Raw genomic sequence first — 8,964 nt, 5'->3', positions numbered from 1 at the left:
ACACATTTCCGCTCCCTTGTGTATTCAGGAACATATTCCCGCTCCCTTGTGTATTCAGCAACATATTTCCGCTCCCTTGTCTATTCAATAAACGTATTTCTACTCCCATGTGTATTCAGCAACATATTCCCATTCCTTTATTTATTCAGCAACATATTCCCGCTCCCTTGTGTATTCAGCAACATATTCCAGCTCCCTTGTGTATAAAGCAAAATATTTCCGCTCCCTTGTGTATTTAGTAGCATTATCCCGCTCCCTTGTGTATTCAGCAACATATTCCCGATCCCTTGTGTATTTAGGAACATATTCAGGCCCTTTGTGTATTCAGTAACATATTTCCGCTCCCTTGAGTATTCAGTAACATTATCCAGCTCCCTTGTATATTCAGCAACATATTTCCACTCCCTTGTGTATTCAGGAACATATTTCCGCTCCATTGTGTATTCAGGAACATATTCTCGCCTTTTGTGTATTCGGTAACATTTTTCCGCTCCCTTGAGCATTCAGTACCATTATCCCGCTCCCTTGTGTATTCAGCAACATATTTCCACTCCCTTGTGTATTCAGCAACATTACCCCACTCCCTTGTATATTCAGCAACATATTCCCACTCCCTTGTCTATTCAGCAACATATTTCCACTCCCATGTGTATTCAGCAACATATGCGCAATCTCTTGTGTATTCAGGAACATATTCCCGCTCCCTGGTGTATTCAGCAACATATTTCCACTCCCTTGTATATTCTGTAACATATTTCCACTCCCTTGTGTATTCAGCAACATATTTCCACGCCCTTGTGTATTCAGCTACATATTTCCACTCCCTTGTGTATTCAGCAAAATATTTCTACTCCCTTGTGTATTCAGCAACATATTACCACTCGCTTGTATATTCAGCAACATATTCACACTCGCTTGTGTATTCAGTAGCATTATCCCGATCCCTTGTGTATTCAGCAAAATATTCCCGCTCCCTTGTGTATTCAGCAAAATATTTCCGCTCCCTTGTGTATTCAGCAAAATATTTCCGCTCCCTTGTGTATTTAGTTGGATTATCCCGCTCCCTTGTGTATTCAGCAACATATTTCCACTCTCTTCTGTATTCAGTAACATTATCCCGCTCCCTTGTGTATTCAGCAACATATTCCACCTCTCTTGTGTATTCAGCAAAAAAAATTCCGCTCCCTTGTGTATTTAGTAGCATTATCCCGCTCCCTTGTGTATTTAGTATCATAGTTCCGCTCCCTTGTGTATTCAGTAACATTATCCCGCTCCCTTGTGTATTCAGAAACATATTCCCACTCTCTTGTGTGTTCAGCAACATGTTCCCGATCCCTTGAATATTCAGCAACATATTTCCACTCGCTTGTGTATTCAGGAACATTATCCCGCTCCCTTGTGTATTCAGCAACATATTGCCGATCCCTTGTGAATTCAGCAACATATTTCCACTCACTTGTGTATTCAGCAACATTACCCCACTCCCATGTGTATTCAGCAACATATTTCCACTCCCTTGTGTATTCTGTAACATTTTTCCACTCCCTTGTATATTCTGTAACGTATTCCCACTCCCTTGTGTATTCAGCAACATATTTCCGCTCCCTTGTGTATTCAGCAACATTACCCCACTTCCTTGTGTATTCAGCAACATATTCCCGCTCCCTTGTGTATTCAGCAACATATTTCCACTCTCTTCTGTATTCAGTAACATTATCCCGCTCCCTTGTGTATTCAGCAACATATTCCACCTCTATTGTGTATTCAGCAAAAAAAATTCCGCCTCCTTGTGTATTTAGTAGCATTATCCCGCTCCCTTGTGTATTTAGAATCATAGTTCCGCTCCCTTGTGTATTCAGTAACATTATCCCGCTCCCTTGTGTATTCAGCAACATATGCGCAATCTCTTGTGTATTCAGCAACATATTTCCACTCCCTTGTGTATTCAGGAACATATTTCCACTCGCTTGTGTATTCAGCAACATATTCACACTCTCTTGTGTATTCAGTAGCATTATCCCGCTCCCTTGTGTATTCAGCAAAATATTCCCGCTCCCTTGTATATTCAGCAAAATATTTCCGCTCCCTTCTGTATTTAGTTGGATTATCCCGCTCCCTTGTGTATTCAGCAACATATTTCCACTCTCTTCTGGATTCAGTAACATTATCCCGCTCCCTTGTGTATTCAGCAACATATTCCAGCTCTCTTGTGTATTCAGCAAAATATTTCCGCTCCCTTGTGTATTTAGTAGCATTATCCCGCTCCCTTGTGTATTTAGTATCATAGTTCCGCTCCCTTGTGTATTCAGTAACATTATCCCGCTCCGTTGTGTATTCAGAAACATATTCCCACTCTCTTGTGTGTTCAGCAACATGTTCCCGATCCCTTGAATATTCAGCAACATATTTCCACTCGCTTGTGTATTCAGGAACATTATCCCGCTCCCTTGTGTATTCAGAAACATATTCCCGCTCCCTTTTGCATTCAGCAACACATTTCCGCTCCCTTGTGTATTCAGGAACATATTCCCGCTCCCTTGTGTATTCAGCAACATATTTCCGCTCCCTTGTCTATTCAATAAACGTATTTCTACTCCCATGTGTATTCAGCAACATATTCCCATTCCTTTATTTATTCAGCAACATATTCCCGCTCCCTTGTGTATTCATCAACATATTCCAGCTCCCTTGTGTATTAAGCAAAATATTTCCGCTCCCTTGTGTATTTAGTAGCATTATCCCGCTCCCTTGTGTATTCAGCAACATATTCCCGATCCCTTGTGTATTTAGGAACATATTCAGGCCCTTTGTGTATTCAGTAACATATTTCCGCTCCCTTGAGTATTCAGTAACATTATCCAGCTCCCTTGTATATTCAGCAACATATTTCCACTCCCTTGTGTATTCAGGAACATATTTCCGCTCCATTGTGTATTCAGGAACATATTCTCGCCTTTTGTGTATTCAGTAACATTTTTCCGCTCCCTTGAGCATTCAGTACCATTATCCCGCTCCCTTGTGTATTCAGCAACATATTTCCACTCCCTTGTCTATTCAGCAACATATTTCCACTCCCTTGTGTATTCAGCAACATTACCCCACTCCCTTGTATATTCAGCAACATATTCCCACTCCCTTGTCTATTCAGCAACATATTTCCACTCCCATGTGTATTCAGCAACATATGCGCAATCTCTTGTGTATTCAGGAACATATTCCCGCTCCCTGGTGTATTCAGCAACATATTTCCACTCCCTTGTATATTCTGTAACATATTTCCACTCCCTTGTGTATTCAGCAACATATTCAGGCCCTTTGTGTATTCAGTAACATATTTCCGCTCCCTTGAGTATTCAGTAACATTATCCAGCTCCCTTGTATATTCAGCAACATATTTCCACTCCCTTGTGTATTCAGGAACATATTTCCGCTCCATTGTGTATTCAGGAACATATTCTCGCCTTTTGTGTATTCAGTAACATTTTTCCGCTCCCTTGAGCATTCAGTACCATTATCCCGCTCCCTTGTGTATTCAGCAACATATTTCCACTCCCTTGTCTATTCAGCAACATATTTCCACTCCCTTGTGTATTCAGCAACATTACCCCACTCCCTTGTATATTCAGCAACATATTCCCACTCCCTTGTCTATTCAGCAACATATTTCCACTCCCATGTGTATTCAGCAACATATGCGCAATCTCTTGTGTATTCAGGAACATATTCCCGCTCCCTGGTGTATTCAGCAACATATTTCCACTCCCTTGTATATTCTGTAACATATTTCCACTCCCTTGTGTATTCAGCAACATATTTCCACGCCCTTGTGTATTCAGCTACATATTTCCACTCCCTTGTGTATTCAGCAAAATATTTCTACTCCCTTGTGTATTCAGCAACATATTACCACTCGCTTGTATATTCAGCAACATATTCACACTCGCTTGTGTATTCAGTAGCATTATCCCGATCCCTTGTGTATTCAGCAAAATATTCCCGCTCCCTTGTGTATTCAGCAAAATATTTCCGCTCCCTTGTGTATTCAGCAACATATTACCACTCGCTTGTATATTCAGCAACATATTCACACTCGCTTGTGTATTCAGTAGCATTATCCCGATCCCTTGTGTATTCAGCAAAATATTCCCGCTCCCTTGTGTATTCAGCAAAATATTTCCGCTCCCTTGTGTATTCAGCAAAATATTTCCGCTCCCTTGTGTATTTAGTTGGATTATCCCGCTCCCTTGTGTATTCAGCAACATATTTACACTCTCTTCTGTATTCAGTAACATTATCCCGCTCCCTTGTGTATTCAGCAACATATTCCACCTCTCTTGTGTATTCAGCAAAAAAAATTCCGCTCCCTTGTGTATTTAGTAGCATTATCCCGCTCCCTTGTGTATTTAGTATCATAGTTCCGCTCCCTTGTGTATTCAGTAACATTATCCCGCTCCCTTGTGTATTCAGAAACATATTCCCACTCTCTTGTGTGTTCAGCAACATGTTCCCGATCCCTTGAATATTCAGCAACATATTTCCACTCGCTTGTGTATTCAGGAACATTATCCCGCTCCCTTGTGTATTCAGCAACATATTGCCGATCCCTTGTGAATTCAGCAACATATTTCCACTCACTTGTGTATTCAGCAACATTACCCCACTCCCATGTGTATTCAGCAACATATTTCCACTCCCTTGTGTATTCTGTAACATATTTCCACTCCCTTGTATATTCTGTAACGTATTCCCACTCCCTTGTGTATTCAGCAACATATTTCCGCTCCCTTGTGTATTCAGCAACATTACCCCACTTCCTTGTGTATTCAGCAACATATTCCCACTCCATTGTCTATTCAGCAACATATTCCCACTCCCTTGTGTATTCAGCAACATATGCGCAATCTCTTGTGTATTCAGCAACATATTTCCACTCCCTTGTGTATTCAGGAACATATTTCCACTCGCTTGTATATTCAGCAACATATTCACACTCTCTTGTGTATTCAGTAGCATTATCCCGCTCCCTTGTGTATTCAGCAAAATATTCCCGCTCCCTTGTATATTCAGCAAAATATTTCCGCTCCCTTCTGTATTTAGTTGGATTATCCCGCTCCCTTGTGTATTCAGCAACATATTTCCACTCTCTTCTGGATTCAGTAACATTATCCCGCTCCCTTGTGTATTCAGCAACATATTCCAGCTCTCTTGTGTATTCAGCAAAATATTTCCGCTCCCTTGTGTATTTAGTAGCATTATCCCGCTCCCTTGTGTATTTAGTATCATAGTTCCGCTCCCTTGTGTATTCAGTAACATTATCCCGCTCCCTTGTGTATTCAGAAACATATTCCCACTCTCTTGTGTGTTCAGCAACATGTTCCCGATCCCTTGAATATTCAGCAACATATTTCCACTCGCTTGTGTATTCAGGAACATTATCCCGCTCCCTTGTGTATTCAGAAACATATTCCCGCTCCCTTTTGCATTCAGCAACACATTTCCGCTCCCTTGTGTATTCGGGAACATATTCCCGCTCCCTTGTGTATTCAGCAACATATTTCCGCTCCCTTGTCTATTCAATAAACGTATTTCTACTCCCATGTGTATTCAGCAACATATTCCCATTCCTTTATTTATTCAGCAACATGTTCCCGCTCCCTTGTGTATTCAGCAACATATTCCAGCTCCCTTGTGTATTAAGCAAAATATTTCCGCTCCCTTGTGTATTTAGTAGCATTATCCCGCTCCCTTGTGTATTCAGCAACATATTCCCGATCCCTTGTGTATTTAGGAACATATTCCCGCCCTTTGTGTATTCAGTAACATATTTCCGCTCCCTTGAGTATTCAGTAACATTATCCAGCTCCCTTGTATATTCAGCAACATATTTCCACTCCCTTGTGTATTCAGTAACATTTTTCCGCTCCCTTGAGCATTCAGTAACATTATCCCGCTCCCTTGTGTATTCAGCAACATATTTCCACTCCCTTGTCTATTCAGCAACATATTTCCACTCTTTGTGTATTCAGCAACATTACCCCACTCCCTTGTATATTCAGCAACATATTCCCACTCCCTTGTCTATTCAGCAACATATTTCCACTCCCATGTGTATTCAGCAACATATGCGCAATCTCTTGTGTATTCAGGAACATATTCCCGCTCCCTTGTGTATTCAGCAACATATTTCCACTCCCTTGTATATTCTGTAACATATTTCCACTCCCTTGTGTATTCAGCAACATATTTCCAGGCCCTTGTGTATTCAGCTACATATTTCCACTCCCTTGTGTATTCAGCAAAATATTTCTACTCCTTTGTGTATTCAGCAACATATTACCACTCGCTTGTGTATTCAGTAGCATTATCCCGATCCCTTGTGTATTCAGCAAAATATTCCCGCTCCCTTGTGTATTCAGCAAAATATTTCCGCTCCCTTGTGTATTTAGTAGCAATATCCCGCTCCCTTGTGTATTCAGCAACATATTCCTGATCCCTTGTGTATTTAGGAACATATTCCCGCCCTTTGTGTATTCAGTAACATATTTCCGCTCCCTTCAGTATTCAGTAACATTATCCAGCTCCCTTGTATATTCAGCAACATATTTCCACTCCCTTGTGTATTCAGCAACATATTTCCGCTCCCTTGTGTATTCAGGAACATATTCTCGCTTTTTGTGTATTCAGTAACATATTTCCGCTCCCTTGAGTATTCAGCAACATATTTCCGATCCCTTGTGAATTCAGCAACATATTTCCACTCACTTGTGTATTCAGCAACATTACCCCACTCCCATGTGAATTCAGCAACATATTTCCACTCCCTTGTGTATTCTGTAACATATTTCCACTCCCTTGTATATTCTGTAACGTATTCCCGCTCCCTTGTGTATTCAGCAACATATTTCCGCTCCCTTGTGTATTCAGCAACATTACCCCACTTCCTTGTGTATTCAGCAACATATTCCCACTCCCTTGTCTATTCAGCAACATATTTCCACTCCCTTGTGTATTCAGCAACATATGCGCAATCTCTTGTGTATTCAGCAACATATTTCCACTCCCTTGTGTATTCAGGAACATATTTCCGCTCGCTTGTGTATTCAGCAACATATTCACACTCTCTTGTGTATTCAGTAGCATTATCCCGCTCCCTTGTGTATTCAGCAAAATATTTTTCCCGCTCCCTTGTATATTCAGCAAAATATTTCCGCTCCCTTGTGTATTTAGTTGGATTATCCCGCTCCCTTGTGTATTCAGAAACATATTCCCACTCTCTTGTGTGTTCAGTAACATATTCCCGCTCCCGTGTGTATCCAGCATCATTTGTCCACTCCCTTGTATATTCTGTAACATATTCCCGCTCCCTTGTGTATTCAGCATCATTTGTCCACTCCCTTGTATATTCTGTAACATATTCCCGCTCCCTTGTGTATCCAGCATCATTTGTCCACTCCCTTGTATATTCTGTAACATATTCCCGCTCCCGTGTGTATCCAGCATCATTTGTCCACTCCCTTGTATATTCTGTAACATATTCCCGCTCCCTTGTGTATTCAGCATCATTTGTCCACTCCCTTGTATATTCTGTAACATATTCCCGCTCCCGTGTGTATCCAGCATCATTTGTCCACTCCCTTGTATATTCTGTAACATATTCCCGCTCCCGTGTGTATTCAGCATCATTTGTCCACTCCCTTGTCTATTCTGTAACATATTCCCGCTCCCTTGTGTATTCAGCATCATATTTCCACTCCCTTGTCTATTCACTAAACGTATGTCTACTCCCATGTGTATTCAGCAACATATCCTTTCCTTTGTTTATTCAGCAACATGTTCCCGATCCCTTGAGTATTCAGCAACATATTTCCACTCGCTTCTGTATTCAGGAACATTATCCCGCTCCCTTGTGTATTCAGCAACATATTCCCGCTCCTTTTTGCATTCAGCAACACATTTCCGCTCCCTTGTGTATTCAGGAACATATTCCTGCTCCCTTGTGTATTCAGCAACACATTTCCGCTCCCTTGTGTATTCGAGAACATATTCCCGCTCCCTTGTGTATTCAGCAACATATTTCCGCTCCCTTGTCTATTCAATAAACGTATTTCTACTCCCATGTGTATTCAGCAACATATTCCCATTCCTTTATTTATTCAGCAACATAGTCCCGCTCCCTTGTGTATTCAGCAACATATTCCAGCTCCCTTGTGTATTTAGCAAAATATTTCCGCTCCCTTGTGTATTTAGTAGCAATATCCCGCTCCCTTGTGTATTCAGCAACATATTCCTGATCCCTTGTGTATTTAGGAACATATTCCCGCCCTTTGTGTATTCAGTAACATATTTCCGCTCCCTTCAGTATTCAGTAACATTATCCAGCTCCCTTGTATATTCAGCAACATATTTCCACTCCCTTGTGTATTCAGCAACATATTTCCGCTCCCTTGTGTATTCAGGAACATATTCTCGCTTTTTGTGTATTCAGTAACATATTTCCGCTCCCTTGAGTATTCAGTAACATTATCCCGCTCCCTTGTGTATTCAGCGTCATACTTCCACTCCCTTGTGTATTCAGCAACATATTTTCCACTGTTAGTTCTATAACATCGTCATGCTTGATCGGATATGTTTTCGAACAGTTTGTAACAACTCGTGGAAGAGAACGGACATTAATGCGTTTAGTGATTGATTGCGCAGATCTCACTGGGCAGATCTCATCAGGCGTATTTCCTGGTGACCTTTGCGACGTTTATTTAACAGTTTAAGAACTGAAGAAACTGGAAATGAATGGAATTGGAAAGGGGAGGCGAACGTAGTAGTGTAGCTTACTCTTGTCAAAACCCTCTGTTTAACAAACAGGAGTTGCTATTCTATGACTATTTTATGATTAATCTCATCTCCAAACCTCCAAACTCGGTTATAGTACATAAGGGGGCGGTCGGGGAGCCTAGTGGTTAAAGCGTT

This window comes from Haliotis rufescens, unplaced genomic scaffold, assembly GCF_023055435.1.
Source record: "Haliotis rufescens isolate VD_foot unplaced genomic scaffold, xgHalRufe1.0.p SCAF_6, whole genome shotgun sequence".
NCBI classification, from domain to species: Eukaryota; Metazoa; Mollusca; class Gastropoda; order Lepetellida; family Haliotidae; genus Haliotis; species Haliotis rufescens.
The sequence above is the reverse complement of the archived record's forward strand: the minus strand, read 5'-3'. Positions refer to the sequence as shown.